General features: G+C 38.6%; 1 protein-coding gene across 6 annotated transcripts in view; it reads left to right on the top strand.

The window, feature by feature from the left end:
* PCED1B (PC-esterase domain containing 1B) overlaps nt 1-25,532 on the top strand; it is a 242,515-nt gene that overhangs the window by 24,804 nt on the left and 192,179 nt on the right. For all 6 annotated transcript variants that reach the window (XR_006735993.1, XR_006735992.1, XR_006735991.1 and 3 more), the window contains exons 2-3: nt 1,396-1,478; nt 3,316-3,392. The gene's annotated coding sequence lies outside the window, so the exon portion shown is untranslated. The remainder of the gene's footprint in view (nt 1-1,395; nt 1,479-3,315; nt 3,393-25,532) is intronic.

Raw genomic sequence — 25,532 nt, 5'->3', positions numbered from 1 at the left:
TAATAACAACTACTTTGTAGGATTGATCATTAACATTGAGGCTAAGCAGTGGTGTACAGGAGCACTGTGCATGGAAATAGCAAACGTTCAAGAACTAGCTAATAATACAATATTATTATAAGTAACTTAGAGAGCTTCTTCCTTTTCCTTTAGCAATTTCTGCATATATGGCAAAGGTGGCAGTTGCTATGGTACAGAGAAATGGAAAATATTTGTTAGGCAAGCTCAATTTTCAAAAACCACACTAGTTTTAAAGACCTTCCATTCCTGTCCTGTAGCTCTGGTATGTCCTAGTAAGGGCACAGATAAAGTTTGACACATACTCAGAGGAGTATCTAAATAGGAAATGTACTGAAGCAAACCAAGAACAGAATTAAAAAAAAAAAATCAAAGCACTGAGCAAACATTCTGAACTTTTGGCAGAGGAATTGGACTGCCTGAATCCCCATGACTCTTTGAGTTATTAATAGTGGCACATTTTGCCATATTTCGAGCAGATATATATGTCATGCAGTATCTGTGTGTAGAGACTCTCAAGGCTTGATGGCCTTTTAAGAAATGTGTTATCTTGGAAGAGAGCAGGGCAAGGAGGATGCCATTCTGTCATCTGTGTGGCACCTACCACACTGTGCTCATTAAATGCTACGGAAGAGACGGGCACTGCAGCAATGCCTGCGACGCAGCTCCCATCTGCTCTGCCAGAAGCCACGATGAAGTCACGAGTTGCACAACAGTAGTAATTCGCAGCTATTTATGACCATTTTAATAGCGAAGGTCTAGATTAGAAGGCTGTGTTTACATGCCGTGCAGCAGAATGGTTCCATGAATCATTCTCACAGTAACTTGGTCAAACCAATCAACCACATAATGAAAAAGCAACCAGTTGGTCTTGAAGCTGTGATTAACAGCTCTCCCAGTTAGCCTCGACTTTCTTGATGCTCTTCGGCTTTGAGACCGGGTTGACTCCTGCCCCCATGCACACAGCCTCCACTCCTCTCTCTTCCCTGCCAGCCATGGCTCTGCTACACTTTCTCCACCTAAGCTCAGAGCCCGAGACATCAGATAAGTCACAGGAGCTTAGGAAACTCCTGAAGAGCCCCTGTGCACATAATTGTTGTGCACATAATTAAAAGAACATATTTGGAGCACATGTTTACTCTCTCATTGTCTTGCTCCTTTATGTGACTTCGATTAGTGACCCTGATGGTTCATTTGCATTCAAATTAGTAAAACCCTTTCATTTGTCCATTTAAACTGACTTGAGGCTTTAGTTCATTATCACTTCCTGACAGCCTGAAGGTCAGACTATTTCCTTTTGTTTCACCAGGCAGTTAATCCCCTCATTAAGGGTGATGGAAAATGAATAATTAAACATATACCATTTTCATATTTCAGGTAATGAGAAGCCCGAAGATCCCAGAGGATGCCGTTAGAGGAAAAGTCAGGAGAGTGTTGAAGACTCTACCTACTGTGAATATGTGAGTTTCTCTCCTTTGTCCTCATGGTAGAAAAGGTTCAGCAAAGCTCTTCCCATAAACTGAAACAAAACAAAATGAAAGTAAAAACAATAGTTGTTGGGCTAGGCTCCGACACTCATTAGCGGTGTGACTTGGGGCAGCACAGCTAACTTTTTGACACTAAAGTTTTTCTCAGTTATCTAATGGGAATGATAATGGTAACCACCTTAGCGAAGTGTTGGAAGTGTAAATGCATAAGTGAATAAACGGTGCTTACCTCAGTGCCTACCACATGCAAGAGCTCATTAAATGTTAGCTAATCATATTAGCATTTTCATTATCACCCCCGCAAGTCGTATTTTCTGAATGCCGCCGGTATCAAGCCCCAGCAAACATTCACCTGAGACTGTTCAAAGATTCACTTTGGTCCACGGGGTCAAGGATTAAGAGTAAATTGTATTACACCTGGAGGAAAAAAACCCATGTAGCCATGCCTCTAGGGCTTAGGGAATTCAACTTATATCAGACCTCTTCTAATTATTCTAAAAAGGTTTTTTGGAGGGTGGAGGTGGCAGAAGGTAGAAGGACACAGTAGATGGGACCCAGAGGGAAGCCATCCACAGCAGCCTCCACTGGTGCACTCTGAATTCCTGCCACCAACCCGGTCCTCTGCTTCTCCATCTCACAGAAAGCCGGCTCCTCCGGGGCCTCTCAGTCCTGCTCTGCTGAGCCTGGTCAGGGGCCCACCTTTGTACTTTGACTCCCGTCTCCTCTGACCATGTTTCAGGGGGACCTTCAGCTCACATTGACTAAAAGTGGACTCAGCCCTGCTACGGAAATTCCGGCCCCATGAGGAACTACTGAGTCTAATTCCTTTTGCTGTGTCAGGCAGTGTGGACTGTACAAAGTAGGAACAGCACCCTTCCAGATGCAGGGCTGAGGGCGGGAGGTCTCAGCTGAGTTTGCAAAGCTGACTGGGATTTGGGCGATGAGTGAAAGGGGGAGGAAGTTTCAGGTAAGTGAGGAGTAGGAGCAAAGTGCAAAGGGTCCGAATGTGCTTACAACAGGGCATCTTCCGTGAGGCTGAAACGGGCTGTGTGAAGGTGGCTGGGGCTGCTTAGAGAGACTCGAACCCGGTGGGAGGAAAGGAAAGTCTGAGGGTCGGATCAGGGTGCTGGGCTTTATCCTGCTGTCAGTGCACATGGGGGAGGGTGGAAGCAGTGTTTTACCGAAAAAGCGTGCAGTGCTGTGCATGCGGCATTGGTGAGGACAGGCTTGATGGGAGGAAGATCAGTTAGGGCTCTCAGGCCTGAGGTTATGAGCACCTGGGAATGAAAAGGAAAATAAAATGCCTGAGGGTGGCTCTTTGATTGTATGCATTGATTATATGCAAAGGGAGTAGAAACCGTTGCTCAAAACTGAATCTTGAAATGTGTTCTGTCATCGCTTTACCTCAAACAGTCAATCCTGGTTGTATTCTTGTGGGAAAAATATTTTGCCCTTTTTAAAAAAGTTCTAATAAAAAGCAGCTTTAACACTGCTTGCAGAAGAATAAATGTCACAGAAGAGTGAATTGAGCATGTGCTTGAAAGAATGACAGTGCTGTGTTTTGAAAGAGCACACATACACACGCACCTGCACATACATGCACACACGCATGCACACACGTGAACTGATGCTTACCACGATAAGCACAGTCTCATAGCTACTTTTTCCCTCGTCAGTATTGGGAAAAGTAGAAAAACAGTCTAACAATGATGCATTTAACCAGTTGTACAATTTTTAATTGAAAAACTGATATCATAGTTAGAAAACTAAATCTGGAAGAGAACTTAAATGTCCTTTTATAATTTTACAGAAAAATTAACAGGACAAGAGAGTAAACAACCCACCCAGAGTCACCCAGCTGGTGTGTACCAGATCCACTGTGACAAGGTAAGTGCTTTGACTCCCAGCTCGGTGCTCTTTCTGCTTTGCCACGAGAGTTCAAAAAGACCGATTCACAGTTGAAAGAAAAGAGTTGGTGTTTTCCATTTTCTCTTTCTAAAGTTAAGAGCTGTTTTATTGGGTAAGTTCGTCACATTTTTCCTACTGCATTTTTTTTCCTGTTTATAGAATTAAATAATTGGCTTTGCGATAATCCTTGTGTTGAAGATACCTTAGTTGAGGGGTGTGAGTCGCCTCGTGGGAAAGAAGGTGGGTGCGTGTGGAAAGTACAAACTTCTAGGCTGCCCGGCTCCCTGGGGCCAGCCCTCTTGACTGGTGTTCTGGGTAAGGTGAATTCACAGAAAAGCACCAGCAAACGCTGGCTCTGAAGCTGCCGTGCCCACACCGACTGCCACCTCAGGCCCTAGAGTGGGGCCTCCGGGGAGGAGTCCACAGGCTCACTCTGCGCCCCTCTCCTCTGTGGGAGCCTCCCCTGGTCTCTTGGGGGCCCTTCCCACAGAGCAGCCCTCAGCCTCAATTCCCTGCTCTCTCTCCTCAGTTCCCTATCTTTCCTGGGAAAAGTTTTTTAAAAAAATCCATCCTATCAGAGCACGTTTCTTTTCTTTTTCCTCCAACTTCTTTTCTTTCTCAGTCTCTGCCTCTCATCCAGGGGCCCTGCTTCCCTCAGCCCTGGGCAAACACACACTCTAGGGCTGTGACTCTGCAGCCTCCCCTCTGCGGCACCCTCCCCGCGCCAAGGCTTGTTTCTTTCCGCACTGGGGAGGGGGTGCCCAGTAACCTGGGAAGGTCACTGCAGACTGCTGCCCTTCCATCTCAGTGGCCAGGCTGCCTCAGGCTCAGGAAGCCCCGATCAGGGGAGCTGTGGAGCTTAATTAACAAGAGAATCAGACACAGAGAGCAAGAACATGTGCATTTGACTCTTTGAAAGGCTCTGATTTTTAGCACAACCCAATAAAGTACTCAAGCAGCGTGATTTTCATTAGGATGTTGTTCCATTAAACGTAGGGCAATTAAGAGATCTAGCCGGAGTTCTGGCTTGATGACATTTCCATTTTGAAAACTGAGTCAAATGGAAATACAGTGATAGGTGGTAGGTTTCTTAAGCTCAAGTGTGTCCTTTACATCATGTACATGTTAATTTTTTTCTGTAAGCTTTTAACTTTTCGGAGTTAGCTAGAACTTTAAACCTTTTTCTCTTATGACCATCTTAAGTTTTTAACTTTTAGCTCATCAGATACTTATGATGTCACCGTGTCTCTGCTCTGTGTATTCCTTGGAAGGCCAGGTGTGGTGAAGCTACTTGGATCTTCTAATTCCAGGCATTCATCTCATTTCCTTTTTCTTTCTTATAGTGTTTCTTAACTTACGATTCTTTAACTTTGGAATCATCTGGTGCTTACTTATATTGAATTTACCATCAAGGTTGATTATTTCGTCAATCACTGGGAGGATGTGTTAGATGCCAACTATATACCAAGAATGTTCTGAGCGTTGATAAAATCATGGTGAATGAAAGTGTTTGTGGTCCTTGCCAGCTGAGCAGATGGGCAATCATCAACTGATCATATAATAAACGTATAACTAAAACTGTGATAAGTGAGATAAAGGAACACTATGGCTAATAAGTTAAAACCTAACCTCCAGTGGTCAGTTTTATCAGTTGGGATTCTGTCTGTGGAAGCTTATTTCATCCTATAAAAAACCCAAAATTGATGAAAATAAAATAAATTATGTTTTACAAACACATTAATTACACAGAACTGTAATGTCTATATTTCATTTTCTGCCCCACACTCCTTCCCCTTTCTTGTGGTCACAAAGCCCAGTCCAGTTATCAGAGATGGTCACGTGATCCAAAAGAGGTGAATTTGAATCTTTCCCCAGGATTTTTCTAAGTGGAGCTGCGGGAAAGTTTTTCCCGTGTCGGCAAGGAGTGGAGGGGATGTGAGTCCAGGCTGCTCTTGTCCATGAACATGCCCCTTTCGCCCAGTACTTCTGAACGCAGACAGAATGAACCCAGCACGCAGGGAGAAACAGAGATGAGAGACAAATACAGAGAATCCCAAAGTCGGATCTCCTAGCTCAGACATACCTAAGGTCAGTCCTCCATGGCTTTTCCCATGGTTGGGGTACATAGGAGACTTTAACCCCCTATTCCCAATTTAAATGGGTTTGAGTCCATTTCTGTCACTTGCTAAGCACTTAATGCTGTAAATATTTCTTAGAGTGGATTACTACATGGGCTGGACTGCCTGGGCATATCTTAAATGAATCCACGGAAGTTCTGCTTTTCTCGGTTAGTCTCCTTGAAGTAATTCTTCATGACACCAAGTACCCTGATTCTTGGTTTAGAGTTGGGGGTGGGGGTGTCAGCCTTGATACTCTTCATTGTTGATTCATGTTCATTAAAGTGTCTCCCAAAGTTCTGATGGGTGAATGCTGGCCCAGGCACTATAAGTCAAGATGCACCATGCTGTGTCATACCAAAAGGCTGGGAATCTTTTGGGGGCAGGTCTATGACACAAGGACAGCATATTCTCTGCCAGAGGAAGAAGGAGGCTCTCTTCTCCTCTTCATAGGACACAGGGAGGGAACTGATAGATGGCAGCCCTAAGGACACAAATTTAAGTAGATAAATTGGAGTGAACTTGTTGAGATTTTGCCAATTTTCCCAGAAGGAGCAGAGGGTGTAACGCATTGAAGTTAGAGCATGAGCAAGGACCATGGCATGGCCCGTGACGGCAGCTTGGGCAGAGAGACCAGATTCCAGCAGGTGGCAGCAGTGGCAGCAGAGGCCTCTTCCTCCAGGGACTGCAGCAGAGGTGGCCGGACCCCTGTGCAGAAGGGCTGGCAATGAAAGAATGCTGTGCCTCAGAGACCACAGGAAGCAGAGCCTGGAGATCCGAGCTCAGATGCTGGGTCACCACACCTGGGTCAGCCTCCCAGCGGTTAGCCAGTTCCACCAGGATCTATTTAGATACGGTGTCCCCCCAGGAGGAAACTGGTGAAAAAGTATGTTTTCACTTTCCAAACTGCTCTTTTACATCCAAGTGAGATTCCTAAACCGGCAAAATCAGGGCCCTTGCTACCTCGGAAAGACACTTACACTTTCTGAACCTCAGTTTTCTCTTATGTAAAATAGGGATAGAAATAATGATTACTTTCTAGGACTGTTGGAGGACAGAATGACAGTATGAGAAAATGGAACGCTATGCCTCATGCCAGCGAGCACTCCGTGAATGCCAGGCAGACGCATGTCCGGCAGCCGGGCTGGTGGGAAGGTTACTGTCCAGGAATGTAGCGCTTGTCAACTTGTGTGATGACAAGGAATTCAGGGTGGGGGCGGCCAGTAAGCATTGCTCTCTCCAGTTTGAGAACCCTGAGATCTGCTGCTGTGGTGGGCTGGGGATGGCGGAAAGAGGCAAAAAGCAGGGAGAGTAGCCCAAACACTGCTGAGCTCCTCAGGAACCGATTCTAAAACTGCCCATACACACTACACAAGGCCCTAAATGTGCGGACTCAACACGCTAAGTGGAAGGTAAAATAATGGGGCTGACGAGGAACAACAGCTTTTTCCCAAGGACTTCCTCTCCCAGAATCTTTTGTAGCCTGCACATTCCTGTTGCTCCCTTTCTGTCTGGAAGCAACATAATTCTCGAATGTGCTTCAGCCTTTTTGCTCCACGCCTTTGCCAAGCCAGTATGATCAACTTCTTACTTTTTCTTAATCTAATCAATTGAATTGAAGTTTAATTTCCAGTTTCCTGACCATTTCCTGATGCTGGTGAGACTGAGCATCTTTACACCTATTTATTAGCCATTTGCATTTTCTCTTAGGTTTCCATTACTTGACATTTACAGCAGAATGGAATCATCTTTAGAATCAGTCTGAGCCCAGCATTCATTATGGCCACTCATTGTTTCATTTTGTTTTCTCTTCTTCTTTAAACTTCATGCCTCTGATTAATCTATTTAATTTTAGAAGTATGTAATATGTCAGGGCACACATAGACTTTTTGTCTTCCTTGGGCAGATTCCTGACAATAGGTAGAATTCTTTCATCTTTTGGCTTCATCATGATTCAGATATTGAAATGAAAACTAAAATAAACTTTCCAGTTTGCCTTTAATCTCAATTTGAAATCATTGTAAGATGAATGAAAATCACCTACTTGATAGTACTTTCTGTTTTTGCACTTTCTAAAGAACAGACTTGGAGGAAGGATACTGTAAAAAAGAAGTTTCAAGAAGTTTTGAGTACTAGATTTATGATTTAAATGTCCCTGTGTGCATCCTTCTCCCAATCTCTGAGCTACTTATAGCAAATCATTTCCCTTTTCTCTCTCCATAAATGTGGCTGTATCAGTGATTCTCAACCCTGCCTACACGTTAGAATTTCTTGAAAAGCTTTTTTAAAATACTGTTTTTAAAACTTTTTTTTAAAAAAACTTTTAAAAATATATACCCTAAACAGAGTTAAACCAGAATCTCTGGGGTTGGGATCTATGCATCAGTATTTTTTTTTTTAAGTGTCTCAGGTGATTTTCATATGCAACCAAGAATGAGAATCACTGAACATGATATTCTTTGATTTTCCTTCTGGCAAACATCACTATGATTCTAAAACATGTTGAAATTGGGGCAATATATCAAACTCTTCAGTGATTTTTAACCTAGTAAAATGGAGACTGCATTTTCCCACACACTGCATTAGAGTTTAGAAATGGCCTAACTGGTTGGTTGGCTTGGAGAATGTTTGTTAGTGGCCAAAATCACTTTTATTTTCCCTCTCCTTCTATGGTGTTCATATTTCTAAATGAAACATTATTGTGGGCTTTTGTTGAGCTGAAAAGTAGAGAAACAAAGAGGGGAAGATGAATGGACAATTGGTCACGTAGATCACTAATCCAGAGGATAGCCAGCAAACACTTCTTCTGTCCCCACTTTGAGGTTAAAAAACAAAAATATTGTGTTTAGAGGGTGTAAAGTGAGCTTTTGCAGATGTGGTTGTCAACAAAGGGGAAAGTACAATAGGGTTACAGTAAGACCCACTTCAATAAACATTTTTTGACTCAATCAATAGCCATTCAACCCATCAATTAATTATGAATTGCAAACATTCACCCAGGAAGTGTTTGGTGATAATTTGTAGTTGACAAGCACAACATGTCTAACATAGGGTCTGCCTCAAATTTACTAAGAAAATATGATCTTTCTTCTGCACAAAGGACTTAGATTATTAGGGAGACAAAACCCTTAATGCACAAACATACTCCATAATATCCTTCTTAATTGCATGGTAGAGACCATAAGTGCAAGAGAAGCAGCCTCACCTTGAATTTCAAGTGAGAGATGTTTTGAGAGCCAGCTGTGTCACTATTTGGGAACATAATCAATGAGATACATGAAGTTCCCTGAGAAGTTGCTTTGATCATGAAAACATGAGCTTCCTTTTTTAGATCAAACTAGTATTTCCTTTCAGGCAATTATTGATCAGGCTCTTCTCTGCTGAGTCAATAACTGACACATACAGAGGTTGGTCCAATGTGAAGTTTGATTTCCCAGGCCACAGATGCAAGGAAACATGAGGTCACAGCACCAAAGGTTTGAGCTCTTCAGTTCAAAAACCATATTGCAAGCTGAGCGCAGTGGTTCACACCTGTAATCCTAGCACTCTGGGAGGCCGAGATGGGAGGATTGCTTGAGTTTGAGACCAGCCTGAGCAAGAGTGAAACTCTGTCTCTACTAAACGTAGAAAAATTAGCCAGGGGTGGTGGTGTGTGCCTGTAGTCCCAGCTACTCGGGAGGCTGAGGCAAAAGGATTACTTGAGCCCGGGAGTTTGAATGATGCCACTGCACTCTATCCAGAGCAACTGAGTGAGACTCTGTCTGAAAAATCAAACAAACAAACAAGCAAAAGAATGACACACACAAAAAAATATATGCAGCATGAAAGAATATGCTGTTGTTCTTTGAAATTTGATTAATATAACTTCAAATCTCAAAAAGAAATACGTTTCTCCTCCCACTGAATTCAATTGCTTTAGAAGTGGTCTGACTTTTTTTAAAAATTGATTTTTGGTAGAACTAAAGAATCCATTTAACATTTGGGTTGTCTTAATAATAGAAGCCCGGGGATGCTATGGACCTCATGTTTTGAGGGCCTGTACAAAGCCACAAAAACACAAAGTTGAGGACAACCTCACCCTGATCCAGAAGAGCTCACTTTCTAGAGGAACAAACACCTATATTAAGGAGTGTTACGGAAGACTGCCTTTAAATACTTCAAAATGTATCTGCCATCATTTTATGATAGGAGGAACATCTCCATGGTTTTCACTGATCCTCAGAAGAAATAAATGTGTATTAGATTTTTATGAATATATTATTTATTTATATATTTTTAAGTTGTGGTAGAGAACACATAACACAAAATTTACCATCTTAACCATTCTTAAGTGTAAAGTTGAGGGACCTTAAGTACCTTCACATTTTTGAGCTACCATCACCACCGTCCATCCACAGAACTCTTTTCATCTTGGAAAACTGGAATTCTGCACACATTAAACAATAACTCCCCATTCCTCCCTCCCCCAGCCACTGGCAACCACCATTCTGCCTCTATGAATTTGACTCCTCTAGGTCCCCCACATAAATGGAATCATTCTGTATTTTTCCTTTTGTGATTGACTTATTTCACTCAGCATAATGTCCTCAGGGTAGATTTTTTTTTAAAGAGCTAATACTGCCAAGTGTCTCATAAACAACCAACTGTACTTGTTCTAGCTGAGGTGTCTCAGGTTATTTACAGATCTTATTAGAACGTCACTTCTTCTGGTGGTAAAAGATGCTGATTCGATGTCATTTTGTACATAGTTGAAGGAAATCGGCATCATTCATGGATTGTCTGGACCCCATCCACAGGCTCTCTGAGCAAGCAAAGGCACCAGCACCGCCCCTCATAACTGCTCTTGAGGGTCGTGGGGCTCCTGCACAAGGGGGCCCGGAGGGAAGGCAGCAGGCCTGACTCAGAGCTGCAGCCAGCCCCCTGCCCACACAGGCTCTGCGCTTGATTACGGATGTGCGTTACCATCTGGTATGTGGGTTTCACAGTAAGAATGGGAGAATCAAGCTATCCATGTCACATGTTGCTATTATTTTATTTACTTGTTATATGGCCAATGCTGTACCAAGCACAGCATAAAACCTGGAATTGTTCGATACACTCTCTGTCTAGGATCCAAGGGATGCTTCTGCCAAACTTGCTTCAGGGCTTTCCTCCCAATCCATTGAAAAGCAGCTTTATTTCCTAAAACCCTTCAAATCCAGGGTCTTGGTTGTTTAAAGACTAAAATCTGTGCTTTCAATTTTTTTTTTTTTTATTTTAAGTAAGTGCCATTCCAATAAGAGTCTCTAGGCAAATTTCTGTATACCTCATTAAGTTTCTGTCTTAGAGGAAAATATATCTCTCCACATTCCACGCTGGTAGTGCAGGACATGAAGCAACTATTTCCCTTCGCTATTTCCTTGGCTGTTTCTGTTTAACAAAACAGTGATTTTTAGCTGAAGGTTTATTTGTGATTTTAATCACAATCTATATGTTGGACCTTAGTAAATAGAAATCTTAGTGTTTTTCCACAGGAAAGCTGCTTCCAAGGTACATTATTTTACTATAATGCCTTCCAATATTGTAATCTTTTAACAAAACCTTTGTAAGTGGTCACATTATTTGCAAATGTTCGTAATAGACATAATACCTGCCTTTCTCTTAAGCCTTTTAAAAGCCTCCCCTGTTCTTCCCTGGGCTCCAGGGAGTACTGGGACTGCTCAAGCGCCTCCTGCAGTTAGTAGGCCGGTTCCATTTCTACAGCAAAGCGCCCCAGCCTGCTGCGAGGGTAACAGCTTCTCAGGCGTGTGAGCCCTCGCACATACTGCTGCCCTGCCCGGTGCAAAAGCAAACGGAATTTCCTTTCCCTCCCTCTTAACGGATACTCCTCCCCTCTTGGTAGGTTTGCCTTTATAATCTATTACCAGAAACTGCCTAATAGAACTGGCTGTCTTTAAAAACGTACACAATCCCCTCTCAATTATTTGGTGATGTTTTATTCATTCCACAAAGGAATGCTGGGCACTGGGTTAGGTCTCTGCTGTGTACTAAGATGCATCAAATGGAGTCCTTATTCTAAAGGAGGAGGCCAGAAGATTTAAACTCAATTACTATAATACTCTACAAGTCATAGTATCGGAGAAGGGTATGGGAATTCAGAAGATGGTCAAATCTTTGAATTTAGGAGCCACAGGTGAGGAGTGAAAACACCTACCTTTTCCTGAACATATACTATGCATTAGGCACTGTGTTGGCAGCTTACATACATAGTTCAATCTTCACCATCACGATATGATTTGGCATTTTCACTCCCACTTTGGCAATGAGGAGAACAAGTATTGTTCAGGTCTGACTGCTCAGTGTTCATGCTGTTTACTGCACCATGCCGTGTTGATGATGCATCCTGCTTCAGACCCTATTTCCCTGTTCCGCTCCCACAGCTGCCTCCCAAAAGGAGGAGAAAGATCGGCTTCAGACAGTTAGCTTTTGAACTGCCTTGTGGTTTGCATCAGAAATCTGTGGAACGTGTGTACAGAGACATATATGTGCAAAGGATAGCCAAAAGTGTGATTTTTTTTTTAAAAAAATGTGGTTTTGAGAATCACGTAATTTATTTAGAGGTACACGCTGGTGAAGCCCTTTACATAAGTTTTTCTTCCTCCTGTGATTCCAATTAGGAAAGGGGAAAAAGCAGGTGTGGGACTTTGGTAGTTCACTGAAGATTTCCGTAGCGAGGCACACACGTCTGCAGAGAGAGCAGCTGTCAGGAATCAGACTCCACACATGTTTCTGAGTGCCCACTAAGCACGCCCACCTTAGAGGCTTATCTCTTACCATTTGATCTTCATAGCAAACCTGGGAGTTGATGCTAATCTTTCCCATTTGACACATGAGGAAACTGAGGCTCAGACAGATAGTAAGTGATAGAGTTTTGATTCAAACCCAGGCCCTCTGCCTCCAAGTCTAGCGTATGACTTAAAAACAAACATGTTTGAAATCTGGGAAGAGGCTTTTCAGCTACTTAAAATCTGGCCCATCAAAGCTGGAAGTGCAGCTTTCTCCACATTCTGCTCTGTCACCTTAGCACCCCAGCAAGTGACAGAGAACATTAGCCCTGGGACAGACCTACGGCTGGCTCATAGCACATGTGCACACACCTTAATTCTAACTCGAAATTAGGTTGCCATGGTGTAGAGGAGGCTGCCTCCTTGCTACTCCTGCTATTGCTTTATCTGTAGAGCTTTCCCAAGAGAAAGCTATGCCAGGCATAGCTTTAGATTGCCGGCACCAACCCCTCCAGCTGGAGCAGGGATGGAGGGATTGCCAGAGACTGCCACCAAAGTGCAGGTCTCAGGGTAAACTGTGAAGAGTCAGCTGATGCCAGCGTCTGGCTTTCTATTGTGATCATCTTACTCCATGACACAGCACGTTTTTAGGAAATTCTATTCTCATGTTTTCTGCTGTCCATTATGGAAGGTTTAATAATATAGTCTGGAAATACAAGTGGGAAGAAGGTTTGGGAAGTTAGACCGTGTGCAGACTGTAATTTGTGTTTTAATTATTCCAAAGTTGATACCTTTTTCAAAAATAATAAAGAAAAAACACAGCAAATTGAGTAAATCTAGTCAAATTCACTATAGTCTGAGTAAAACATGATGTTACCAGTTTATCTAAGTCTATAACAGGGTATATATCAAAGCCTGACACATAGGTTACCAATAAATGTATAATTGAACAAATGGATGGTGGGTTTAGGACCTTGCCAAAACCAAGGGTGACAGCCTTCTTTGGATTAGGCATAATTTTGAATCTTTATAATAGTGACAGGGGAATTTCAGGCACAAGAATTAGAGAACAGTTGAAAGCTTGTTCTACTCCTTTATTCTCTGCCCAAACCCATATTATGCCACCTTTGCATGGCATCTATACTGAATTCCAACCTCTGCTGGTGTGGTTTCTTTCTCCCTCCTCCCCCTGCCTTTCCTCCGATGTCTGGGGATTATCTGGACACTCCATTTTGTACATTTCTGGGGACAAACACAGAAGGTTTTGTCTTAAAAGTGTAGCCACTCTCACGAGGTACCACTGAAAACTGCTTCCAACAAGAAAGGTGCTGGGAACACTTCAGTGCCTCCTCCCCCTCCCCCTTCCCCTTCCCCTCTCCCCTCTCCCCTCCCTCTTCCTCTCTTTATTCTGTAAATGTTTTAACGTAGAAAGTAATTTGTTACTCTGATGTTTTAAAAAAATGTGGTATGGATTGAGTCTCTTTATTCATCTAATGTACAACCATTTATTCTCCAAGGGGTATGATGATATGATGATTATCTACAGCAGATTGGAGGCATCCTTTAAGTTTTACAAATCTTCCATCTTCATATGTTCCTTTTACGTGTAAATCTTTTTATGTGTTCAATGAAAAATAATTGTATACAACAGTGTGAACTGCTATGTTAGGCTTTGATCCAAAGAAATTGTATAGATTGGTTTTTGGCATCTAAGAGCACTTTAGCTTTTGTTTCACATTAATGAAACTATGTTCCTTTAAATTAGCTCACTAGAAATATATATTAAGTAGAAAAATGAAAAATTTAAATATATTAATATAAAGTATACAGACCAAGAAAATATTCTTGAATCATTTCATGATTTCTCTTAGCATATAACTTTAGTGGTTTTTTCAAAACATAGCAGTACTTTCTCAATATGTTTCTATTTTAAAATGAACTTTACTGTTAAAATATTGTGTTGGATCTGCATGGTGCCAAGTAGCCAGAAAACAAATACAAAATTCTGTCATGTCAATATTTGCAGACATACCCTCAGTGTGATGAGCCTAATTGTTGATGAGCTCTGTCCTCACCAATAATTGTTTGTTCGTTTTAGAGGGGTACACATTTAGAGAGGTACACAGTCTGTCAAAGCACCTGAATTATTTCTAGTCTGCAAATAAATTTAATGGAGCAAATGCTTTTTTAGGTCACAATTTGGAAGAGGTGACTTTTTATTATGGAAAGAGTGAAGATCTTTTTGAAGTCTTTTTTTTTTTAAAAAGACAAAATAGATTGGCCCAGATTTAAGTTTTTTTCTGGTTCCAAAATTATATAATTTATTTTATTTTGAGATTTTAATTTTCAAAATGCATAATTAGATTAAAAATGAGTCTTCTCTTTGTCATATAAATTTCATCCTAAACATAGTAGCTAGCATACAACTTTGTAATAGTTCACTACTGATATGCTATAAGATTTTAATAGGGACTTAGATCATTTGAGCCAAATTGTCTGTTAATCTATTTAATAAATGATCATTATTCATTTATTGAAAGTATGAAAGTTGTGAGTTGTGACTATGTCAACCATGAGTGTTTGTAAAATCTTATTCTTACAAAACAACAGTATTGGTACTGGCATAAGGATAGACAACACAGATCAGTGGAATAGAATTGAGAGTCTAGAAATAAATCAACATGTGTATAGCCAACTGATTTTTGACAAGGGTGCAAAAACATTCAATGAGGAAAGAATAGTCTTTTCAACAAATGATGTTGGGACAACTGGATAACCACATGCAAAAGAATGAAGTTGGATCCTTACCTCATACTATATACAAAAATTAACCCCATATGGATCAAAGATCTAAACTTAAGAGTTAAAACTATAAAACTCATAGAAGAAAATATAGGAGTAAGTATTTGTGGCCTTAGATTGGGCAACAGATTTTTAGGTATGACAACAAATGCAGAAACAACAAAAAAAAGTAGATAGATTGGAATTCATCAAAACTAAAAACTTTTGTGCTTCAAAGGACACTATCAAAGAAGTGAAAAGATAACATATAGAGTGGGAAAAAATATTTGCAAATCATATATCTTGTAAGAGACTTCCATCAGGAATATATGTGAACTACAACTCAATAATAAAAAGATAAATATCCTAATTAAAAAATAGAAAAAGAATATGAATAGACATTTTCTCTGAGGAAGATATACAAATGGCCAATAAGCACATGAAAAGTGTTCAATGTTATTAGTCATCAGAGAAATGCAAATCAAAACCACAATGAGATACCACTTCATACCCTCTAAGATAGCTAAAATCAAAAATTCAGATGATAAATTTGGCAAGGATGTGGAGAAATTGGAATCTTCATACACTGCTAGTGGGAATGTAAAATGGTGCAGCCACTTTGGAAAACAATCTGACAGTTTCTCAAGCAGTTAAACAAGAAGTAACCATATGGCCCAGCAAATTCTACTTCTAGGTATATACTCAAGAGAAATGAAAACATATGTCCACACAAAACCTTGTATGTGAATGGTTATAGCAATATTATTTATAATAGCCAAAAGGTGGAAACAACCCAAATGTCCATCAACCAATGAATGGATTAAGAAAATGTGGTATATTCATACAGGGGAACATTTTGTGGTCATAAAAAAGAATGAAGTATGATACATGCTAAAACATGGATGAAGCTTGAAAACATTATACTAAGTGGAAGAAGCCACTCACAAAAGACCATCTATTATATGATTCAATTTTTATGAAATGCTTATAACAGGCAAATCTTTAAAGAAAGAAAGTAGATTAGTGGCTGCCTGGAATAGGAAAAATGGGGGTTTGGAAGGGGTGTTTCTAAAAGGTGTGGGGTTTCTTTTAGAGGTAATAAAAATGTTCTAAAATTGTGGTGATGGTTTCACATATCTGAGAATATACCAAAAACCGCTGAATTTTATTTTTTAAATGGATAAATGTATGTTATGTGAATTATTTCTTGATAAAGCTGTTAAAAATGGGTGAAAAAAAATCTTATTCTTTAAACACTAGGGAAGAGCCTATCATGGTGCTACCTCATGCAGGATGGTTTACAGATGAGACTGTGGCAAAAGGCAAGGGCTTCTCCCCTAGTTTTGCATGTTTCCTTTCATGGCTGCACGGGTATGAATCACTATGGGTACTCATTGCTCTGTAGGATAGAATCTACTCTAAAATCACTGACTCTGTTGGAAAAAAACCACTTCATATGTTATAAAGATTAAAAGTAAAATGAAGCCCAAAGTAAATTGAGTTTTTTAATTAGTTAAAAATATTGGAGGTTTTCTTTTTTTGAGAAATCTCTTTTGCAATTTTTTTTCAATGGCTAGAAACAAGAATGCATGTTTAACATGTTCTAATGCATTTTTTAGTAAAAAATAATAATTTAATCTAATTAAATGTCCAAAGAGAATTTTTTTGATGTTGACTTAAACTGGTTACCTTGCCTTCAGAAATTTCTGCTGCAGTACAAAAGTGGTTAAGAACTTACCTGTTTTCATCTGTAAAATGGGTATAATTATAGTCCTCATGAAGTTAGAAAAACATTGTTTGGAATAATAAAATGAACACAGTATATAGCAATCCTTCTAAATGCTTATCATCATTATTTTGAATTAGGCATTCATCAATTGGCCTAATAAACATTCTGTTGGAGGAATATATATATTTATATTATATAATACAACCTAGTCACACATTCTGGCCCTTTTTTTTCCTTTTTTAAGCACCACAGCAGATTTACCATTGACTCCCTGTTTACACCACAGAAAATCTGCTTCACTTGTAATTGCCGCCATCATGATATTTCCCTGAAGATGGGCAGAAAGCCGACCGGATCCACACGTGCCCTTCAATCCAGAACTTTGTATTCCAGGTTGTCTGGATGTGACTTAACATCATAATTGTTCAAACTGTATTTTCTTAAGTGTGGAAAATAAATGCCTTCCTTATGTCCCCAGCAATAGAAAATCATTAAACATCTTGCGGCTGCTTAATCTTGTAGTCAAGATATATAGTATGGAATACTAGATTGATAGAGCCCTTTTCAATTTCTCAACACCTACCATTTGTTTTTAGAAAATGACCATTTTCACCAAGGTATTGAACAGCTTCTCTGTAGGCTGTAATTAAGTCTTTTAAATCTGGAAAATGAGAGTTTGGAGATGGGTACAAACCTTGGCAATTGGATGATAAGTGATTTACAAATCTATTTTGCTGCCATTTGTAGACCTTGGCTATACAGTGCAAATCTTGTCAAAAATCTGTTCAGTGATTAAAGATTTATTAAGTGCTCTCCAATGTCCTATCCATTTCTGAGAACTCACAAAAGAATTGGTCACTGACCTCCTAGAGATTATAATCCCCTAAATCAAAAACAAATACCATGAGCTCATTTTCTTTTACTACTTTCTCATTATAGTGGAGATCTCTGAGTTTCATGGGAAGCATACCATAGAGTATGGAGAGCAGAATGCAGAAAATCAGGTTATTAGGTTAGAATGAACAATTTATCATTTTCTGATTATAGAAATTCTGCTCTCTAGAGTAATTGCATGGTTATGTCACAGCCAAGATTATTTGACCAAATACAAAGCTTGTTGGTTTTCTACAAAACAAGGTACTCTTTTTATAGTAGTTGCGTTGTCAGACTTATCCCTGAGTATTTCATGTTTTTAAATTTCCTTTGTACCTCTGCAAAAATTCATTGACCATATATGTGTGGGTCTGGACTTTCTGGTCTCACTATTCTGTTCCATTAATTCATTTCTCTGTCTTGATGGCAATAACATGCTATGTTGATTACTGCTGCTTTACAATACACCTTAATTTTGGGTAGTATTAGCCCCTAATTTTTGTTCTTTTGCTTTTTTTGGCTATTCTAGGTCCCTTGAATTTTTGTATGAAATTTATAATCAGCTAGTCAATTTTGACAAAAAAAGCCTGCTGGGTTCTTGATTGAGATTGTGTTCAATCTATACATCAATTTGAGGATAATTGACATTTGAATAATATTAAATTAAGTCTTCTGCTCCATTAATATAGTATATTTTTCACATATTTAGATCTCTAATTTCTTTCAACAGTGTTTTGTAGTTCTCAGCATGCAAGTCTTACACAGGTTTTGTCAGACTTATCCTTAAGCATTTCATATTTTTTAATGCTATTTTAAATGGAATTGCATTTTTTAATTTTAATTTCTGATTGTTCATTGCTAGAGTGTAGAAAAATCATTAATTTTACACTTTGGTCTTGCATTCCACAATGTTGCTAAACTCATATATTAGTTCTAATAGTATTTTTTAAATAAATTTCATAGGATTTTCTACATAGATAATGTCATCTACAAATAAAGACAATTTTATTTCTTCCTTTCCAATCTTTTCAAAAATTCTTTCAACAATGACATTTCTTTTTCTTTTCTTATTGCATTGGTTCAACCTCTAGTATAACATTGAATGGAAGTGATGAAAGTGGACATTCTTGCCTTGTTTTCAATCTTACAGGGAAAACATTCAGTCTCTCTTTCATCATTAAGTATGAACATAAGTTTTTTGTGAAAACCTTCTGTGTTTTTTTTTTCAGGTTGACAACTTTTCCTTCTATTCCTAATTTACTCTGAGATTTTGTAAGGAATGCAAGTTGAATTTTGCCAAATATTAATGCTTTCTCTGTATCTATTGAAATGATCACATTTTTCATTTTAGTCTGTTAATATAGTAAAATGTATTGATTGGTTATCTAATGTTAAAACTACTTTGCATTCCTGGGATAAAACCCACTTGTTATGAAGTATTACTTTATTTCTGTAATGTTGGATTCAATTTGCTAAACTTTTGTTAAGCACTTTTGCATTAAGTTTCATCAGGGATATTGGTGTATAGATTTCTTTTCTTGTAATATCTTTGGTTTTGGTATCAGGATAATGCTGGCCTGCCAGACTGAGTTAGGAAGTATTCACTCTTTGTAATACTCTAAAAATTGCATAGAATTAGTATTATTATATCTTCCTTAAATATTTGGGCATATTTACCAGAGAAGCCATTTGAGACTAAAGTTTTCTTTGTGGAAAGATTTTAACTTCAAATGTGATTTATTTAATAGATATAGGATTATTTAGGTTATTTCTTATAAAATGGGCTTTCATAGTTTGTGTCTTTCAAGGAATTCATCCATGTCATCTAAGTTGTCAAACTTATTGGCAGAAAGTTCTTCATAATCTTCCCTTATTATTCTTTGTACTCTCTGTTGTGTCCATACTGCTGTTAGCTCTCCCATTCTTGATCTTGGTAACTTGTTTCTTCTCTTTTATTTCTGCATTTTTTTGGCTAGAGTTTGATCAATTTAATTGATTTTTCTCAAAGTACTAGTTTTTGGTTTCATTTGTTTTCTCTATTGTTTTTCTGGTTTTTATTGTATTGATTTTCATTCTTTATTATTTCATTTCTTCTGCTGACTTTGGGTTTTACTGGCTATTTTCTAATACTTAAGGTGGAAACTGAAGTCATTGATTTGAGACCCTTCTTCTTAAATATAGTCATTTTAATGTTATAAACTGTCCTTTGAGGACTGCATCAGCTGCATCCCATGAATTTTGTTATGTTTTTGTTGCATTTACATTCAGATTGAAATGCTTTATAATCTCTATTTGGTTTCTTCTATTACCCAAGGGATATTTAGAAATGTTATTTAGTTTCCAAATATTTGGGGGCTTTCTACTTTTCTTTCAGTTATTAATTTCTAATTTAGTTCCATTGTGGTAAAAGAACATACTTTGTAAGACTTTAAAATTTATTTAGATATGTTTTATGGCTTAGAATATTATGTGTCTTGGTGGTCCAGGTGTATTTCAAAAGAATATGGATTCTGGTGTTATTAGGTCAAGTGTTCTATAAGTAACAATCAAGTCAAACTGATTGATTGTTGTTTAAGCCTCCTGCATACTTACTGATTTTCTGTCTATATGGTTCAATTATTGAGAGAGTGCACATTCATTTTTGTGTTACAATACCTCATTGTGCTTCATTAGTGCTTAGTAAGAGAACAATGCAGTGAAAGTCATCTGGAATATCTTGTAATCATCGATGCATAAGAGTGTCCTTTATTAATAAAAAGAACACCAAAACAGTACTTAGAAAAGTTTTTCTATAAATTTAGATGTTGAAATGAAAAGATCAAATTGTTGGCTGATTATGCTAGTTTCAGTCAGATCAATTTATGAAATAATATAGTGGCATAAACACTGTGGTGCAAATACTGATGATAATAATTTGGCAGTTTCAACTTACGTTTTTTCTTAGTTAGAGGAATGTTTCCTCAAAAAAATTTTACCAGGAACTTAGATACATATAATAGATGCAAGTGTTTTATCTGTTTAAAGTTACAAAGAAGGGAGAAGGGACCATCTGGATTCCAACTGCTCAGCCTTACTCTGGGCCTCACTCTTTTCCACCAGGCAATCTCTGAGGTACCTCAGCTGAAGCCTTAAGGCACCGTAGAGAACACTGAAAACCATAGATCTAGAAGATCTAGACTAAGAAGAAAAGAAAGATCCCATTCCAAATACTTACTGAAAGTAGTATAGTAAATATATTTTAACTCTTGTGTAACAATATGGATTGGCAAACTACCTAGGGAACTGTTTGAAGAAATTTCTGAACTTGATTCCTGTCTCAGTAGTAAAAGAGCACCTTCAATTTGTTTTTTTTTTTTTTTTTTTTTGAGACAGAGTCTCTCTCTGTTGCCCAGGTGAGAGCACAGTGTCATCATCATAGCTCACAGCAACCTCAAACTCCTGGGCTCAAGCAATCCTCCTGCCTCAGCTTCCTGAGTAGCTGGGACTACAGTCATGTGCCACCATGCCCAGCTAATTTTTCTATTGTTAGTAGAGACAGGGTCTCACTCTTGAGCTCAAGTGATCTTCCCACCTCAGCCTCCCAGAGTGCTAGGATTACAGGCCTGAGCCACTGCACCCACCCAATGCATTCAATTATTAATGTTTGCCAAGGATGCAGGTGTGGGAAATGCAAGAGCACATGTCATGCATTTTATATTTCTGGTCTTGAGATATAGATAAACCTGATGTTCAAATTGGGCTTTACATGATATCTGCTGAATTGAATTATCTGCTTGATAAATTAGGAAAACTATGCAATGGGGTTACTGAGGCTTTTCCATGTTGAAAACAACAGGGAATGCTTAGTACGATAGAAATCTTTATAAGGACACAAAAAGTGAGGAAGTGCAGAAATCCATCTCAGAATTTCCTTCAGGGCATAATAATCCTGGTGGTCTGCAAGATATCAAAATCTCTGGGATACAGAAAAAGCAGTTCTAAGGGGGAAGTTTATAGCACTAAATGGCTACATCAAAAAGACAGAAAGATCATAAATTAACAACCTAACATTATACCTCAAGGAACTAAAAAATACAAGAACAAACCCAAGGCTAAGGGAGGTGAGAAATAGTAAAGATCAAAGCAGACCTTTAATATTAAAGAAAGATTAAATTTCAATTAAATGAAATTGAAACCAAAAAAAAGTGCAAAGAATCAATGAAACAAAGAGTGTGTTCTTTGAGAAAATAAAAAAAATCAATAGACCACTAGCTAGATTAACCAAGAAAAGAAGAGAGGATTCAAATAAACTTAATCAAAAATGAAAAAGGAGACATTATAACTGATACCACAGAAATACAAAAGCTCGTCTGAGACTACTATGAATACCTCTATGCACACAAACTAGAAAATCTAGACGAAATGAATAAATTCCTGTAAACACACAACCTCCCAAACTTTAATCAGGAAGAAATAGAAATCCTGAACAGACCAATAATGAGTAGCGAGATTGAATTGGTAATCAAAAATCTCCTAATTTAAAAAAACCCAGGGCCAGGTGTGGTGGCTCACACCTGTAATCCTAGCACTCTGGGAGGCCGAGGCGGGTGGATTGTTTGAGCTCAGGAGTTCGAGACCAGCCTGAGCAAGAGTGAGACCCCATCTCTACTAAAAATAGAAAGAAATTATATGGACAGCTAAAAATATATATAGAAAAATTAGCTGGGCACGGTGGCACATGCCTGTAGTCCCAGCTACTGGGGAGGCTGAGGCAGGAGGATTGCTTGAGCCCAGGAGTTTGAGGTTGCTGTGAGCTAGGCTGATGCCACGGCACTCTAACCCATGCAACAGAGTGAGACTCTGTCTCAAAAAAATAAATAAATAAATAATAAAAAAATTTAAAAATCCCAGGACCAAATGGATTCACAGCTGAATTTTACCAGATCTACAAAGAGGAACTGGTACCAATCCTACTGAAACTGTTCCAAAAGATTGAGAAGGAAGGAATCCTCCCTAATTTATCCTACGAAAACAGTATCACCCTGATACCAAAGCCAGGAAAGGACACAACAACAACAACAAACTACATATCAATATCCTTGATGAACATAGATTCAAAAATCCTTAACAAAATACTAGCAAACTGAATCCAAAAGTATATCAAAAAGAAAATTCACCATGATCAAGTGAGTTTCATCCCAGGGATGCAAGAATGGTTCAACATTCACAAATAAATAAATGTAATTCATCACAAAACAGAATTAAAAATAAAAACCATATGATTATCTCAATAGATGCAGAGAAAGCATTCAACAAAATCCAACATCACTTTATGATAAAAACTCTCACAAAACCAGGCATAGAAGGTACATAATTCAAAATAATAAAAGCCATATATAACAAACTCACAGCCAACATCATGCCAAATGGGAAGAAGCATTCCCCCTAAGAACTGGAACAAGACAAGAATTCCAACTTTCACCACTTCTATTCAACATAGTACTGGAAGTCCTATGAGCAATTGGGCAAGAGAAAGAAATAAAGGGCATCCAAATTGGAAAAGAGGAAGTCAAACTATCTCTGTTTGCCAATGGTATGATCTTATATCTAGAAAACTCTAAAAATTCCACCAAAAGACTCCTAGAATTAATAAATGAATTCAGTGAAGTCTCAGGTTACAAAATCAACATACACAAATCAGTAGCATTTCTATACACTAATAACAACCTAGCTGAGAATCAAATCAAGAACCCAGTCCTATTTATAATATCCGTAAAAAAATAAAATACCTTGAAATATACTTAACCAAAGAGGTGAAAGATCTCTACAAGGAGAACTACAAAACACTGATGAAATAAATCATAGGTGACAAAAACAAATGGAAAAGCATCCCATACTCATGGATTAGAAGAATCAATATTGCTAAAATGTCTATGCTGCCCAAAATGATTTACAGATTCAGTGCAATCCCCATCAACATACCAATGTTATATTTCACTGATCTAGAAAAAATAATTCCATGCTTCATTTGGAACCAAAAAAGAACCTGAATAGCCAAAGCAATCTTAAGCAAAAAGAACAAATCTGGAGACATCACACTACCCAACTTCAAATTATCCTACAAGGTGATAGTAACCAAAATAGTATGGTACTGGTATGAAAGTAAACATATAGATCAATGAAACAGAATAAAGAACCCAGAAATAAAGCCAAATACCTACAATCAACTGATCTTTGGAAAATCAGACAAACAAACACTGGGAAAAGAATGCCCTATCCAGTAAATGGTGCTGGGAAAATTGGATAGCCGCATTCAGGAGAATGAAACTGGATCCCTATCTGTTACCATACACAAAAATTAACTCAAGACATATTAACGACTTAAATGTAAGACCCGAAACCATAAAAATATTACAATAAAACCTGGGAGAAACTATTCTCAACATTGGCCTAGGTAAAGAATTTATGACTAAAACCCCAAAAGCAAATACAACAAAAACAAAAATACTAATAAGGGGTCTTAAACTAAAAAGCTTCTGCACAGCAAAAGAAATAATCAACAGAGTAAATAGACAGCCTACAGAATGGGAAAAAAATATTCACAATCTATACATCTGACAAAGGACTAATATCCAGAATCTATAAGGAACTCAAACAAATCAGCAACAAAAAAAGCAAATGACCCCATTAAAAAGTGAGCAGAAGACATGAATATTTTTTAAACGAAGACAAACAAATGGCCAACAAACATATGAAAAATGTTCAATGTCACTAGTCCTTAGGGAAATGCAAATTAAAACCATAATGAGATACTGCCTTAGTCCTGTCAGAATGGCCATTATTAAAAAGCCAAAGGACAACAGATGTTGGCATGGATGCAGTGAAAAGGGAATGCTTATGCACTGTTGGTGGGAATATAAGTTAGTACAACCTCTATGGAAAACAGTAGATCTCTCAAAGAACTAAAAGTACATCTATCATTCCATCCAGCAATACCACTACAAATACCACTACCAATACCACCACACTTCATTCCCAAAGGAAATGAAGTCATTTTATTAAAAAGACACCTGCCCTCCTATGTTTATTACAGCATAATTCACACTTGCAAAGATATGGAACCAACATAAGTTCCCCTCAAGTGTTGATTGGATAAAGAAAATGTGGTATAGTGAAGTAACCCAGGAACAAAAAAACAAACACATGTTCTCTCACTCATAAGTGAGAGCTAAGCAGTGCATATGCATGGTCATACACAGGGACATAATGGACGTTGGAGACTTAGAAGGGGATCGGTGGAAGGAGGATGCAGGATGAAAAGTTACCTATTGAATACAATGCACACCATTCAGGTGATGAGTATACTGAAAGCCTAGACTTTTCCACTATACAATTCACCCATGTAACAAAAACCATTTGTACCCTCTAAATCTATTTTTTAAATGATCCTATTGGTCTGATAAGGAAATTATAAAGTAGGCATGTGCTGTTCCTTTCCCCAGTGTTCTGCCATCTTTATACACAGCTACTCTCTCCTTTTCTTTCACTGCCCCTGCCATTACAAACTAACTCAGTTTGCCTAAAAGTCTTCTGCTTTCTCTTTTCTTTCTCTATGTCTATCTTGCTACTACATTCCTTTCTGTTCATCTCAAGTTCAAACTCCCAGCAGAGAGTGGTAGGTTAACCCTCCAGAATGTAGTGTCCCCTTGGATAGAATTCTCATGCCAGATTACCTTAATACCAGTGGGAAGCCTAAAGAGAGCTCCTGAGATCAAATGACCATTCCTAAATCACCTGTGACGACAGTGGCAGAATTACAATGAACAAAGTATGTAGAAGGGACCAGATATCCGGCAGAAACCCCAAGGAATCCCAG

Source organism: Lemur catta, chromosome 6 (assembly GCF_020740605.2).
Source record: "Lemur catta isolate mLemCat1 chromosome 6, mLemCat1.pri, whole genome shotgun sequence".
NCBI lineage: Eukaryota > Metazoa > Chordata > Mammalia > Primates > Lemuridae > Lemur > Lemur catta.
This window is presented reverse-complemented; position numbering and strand designations above follow the sequence as displayed.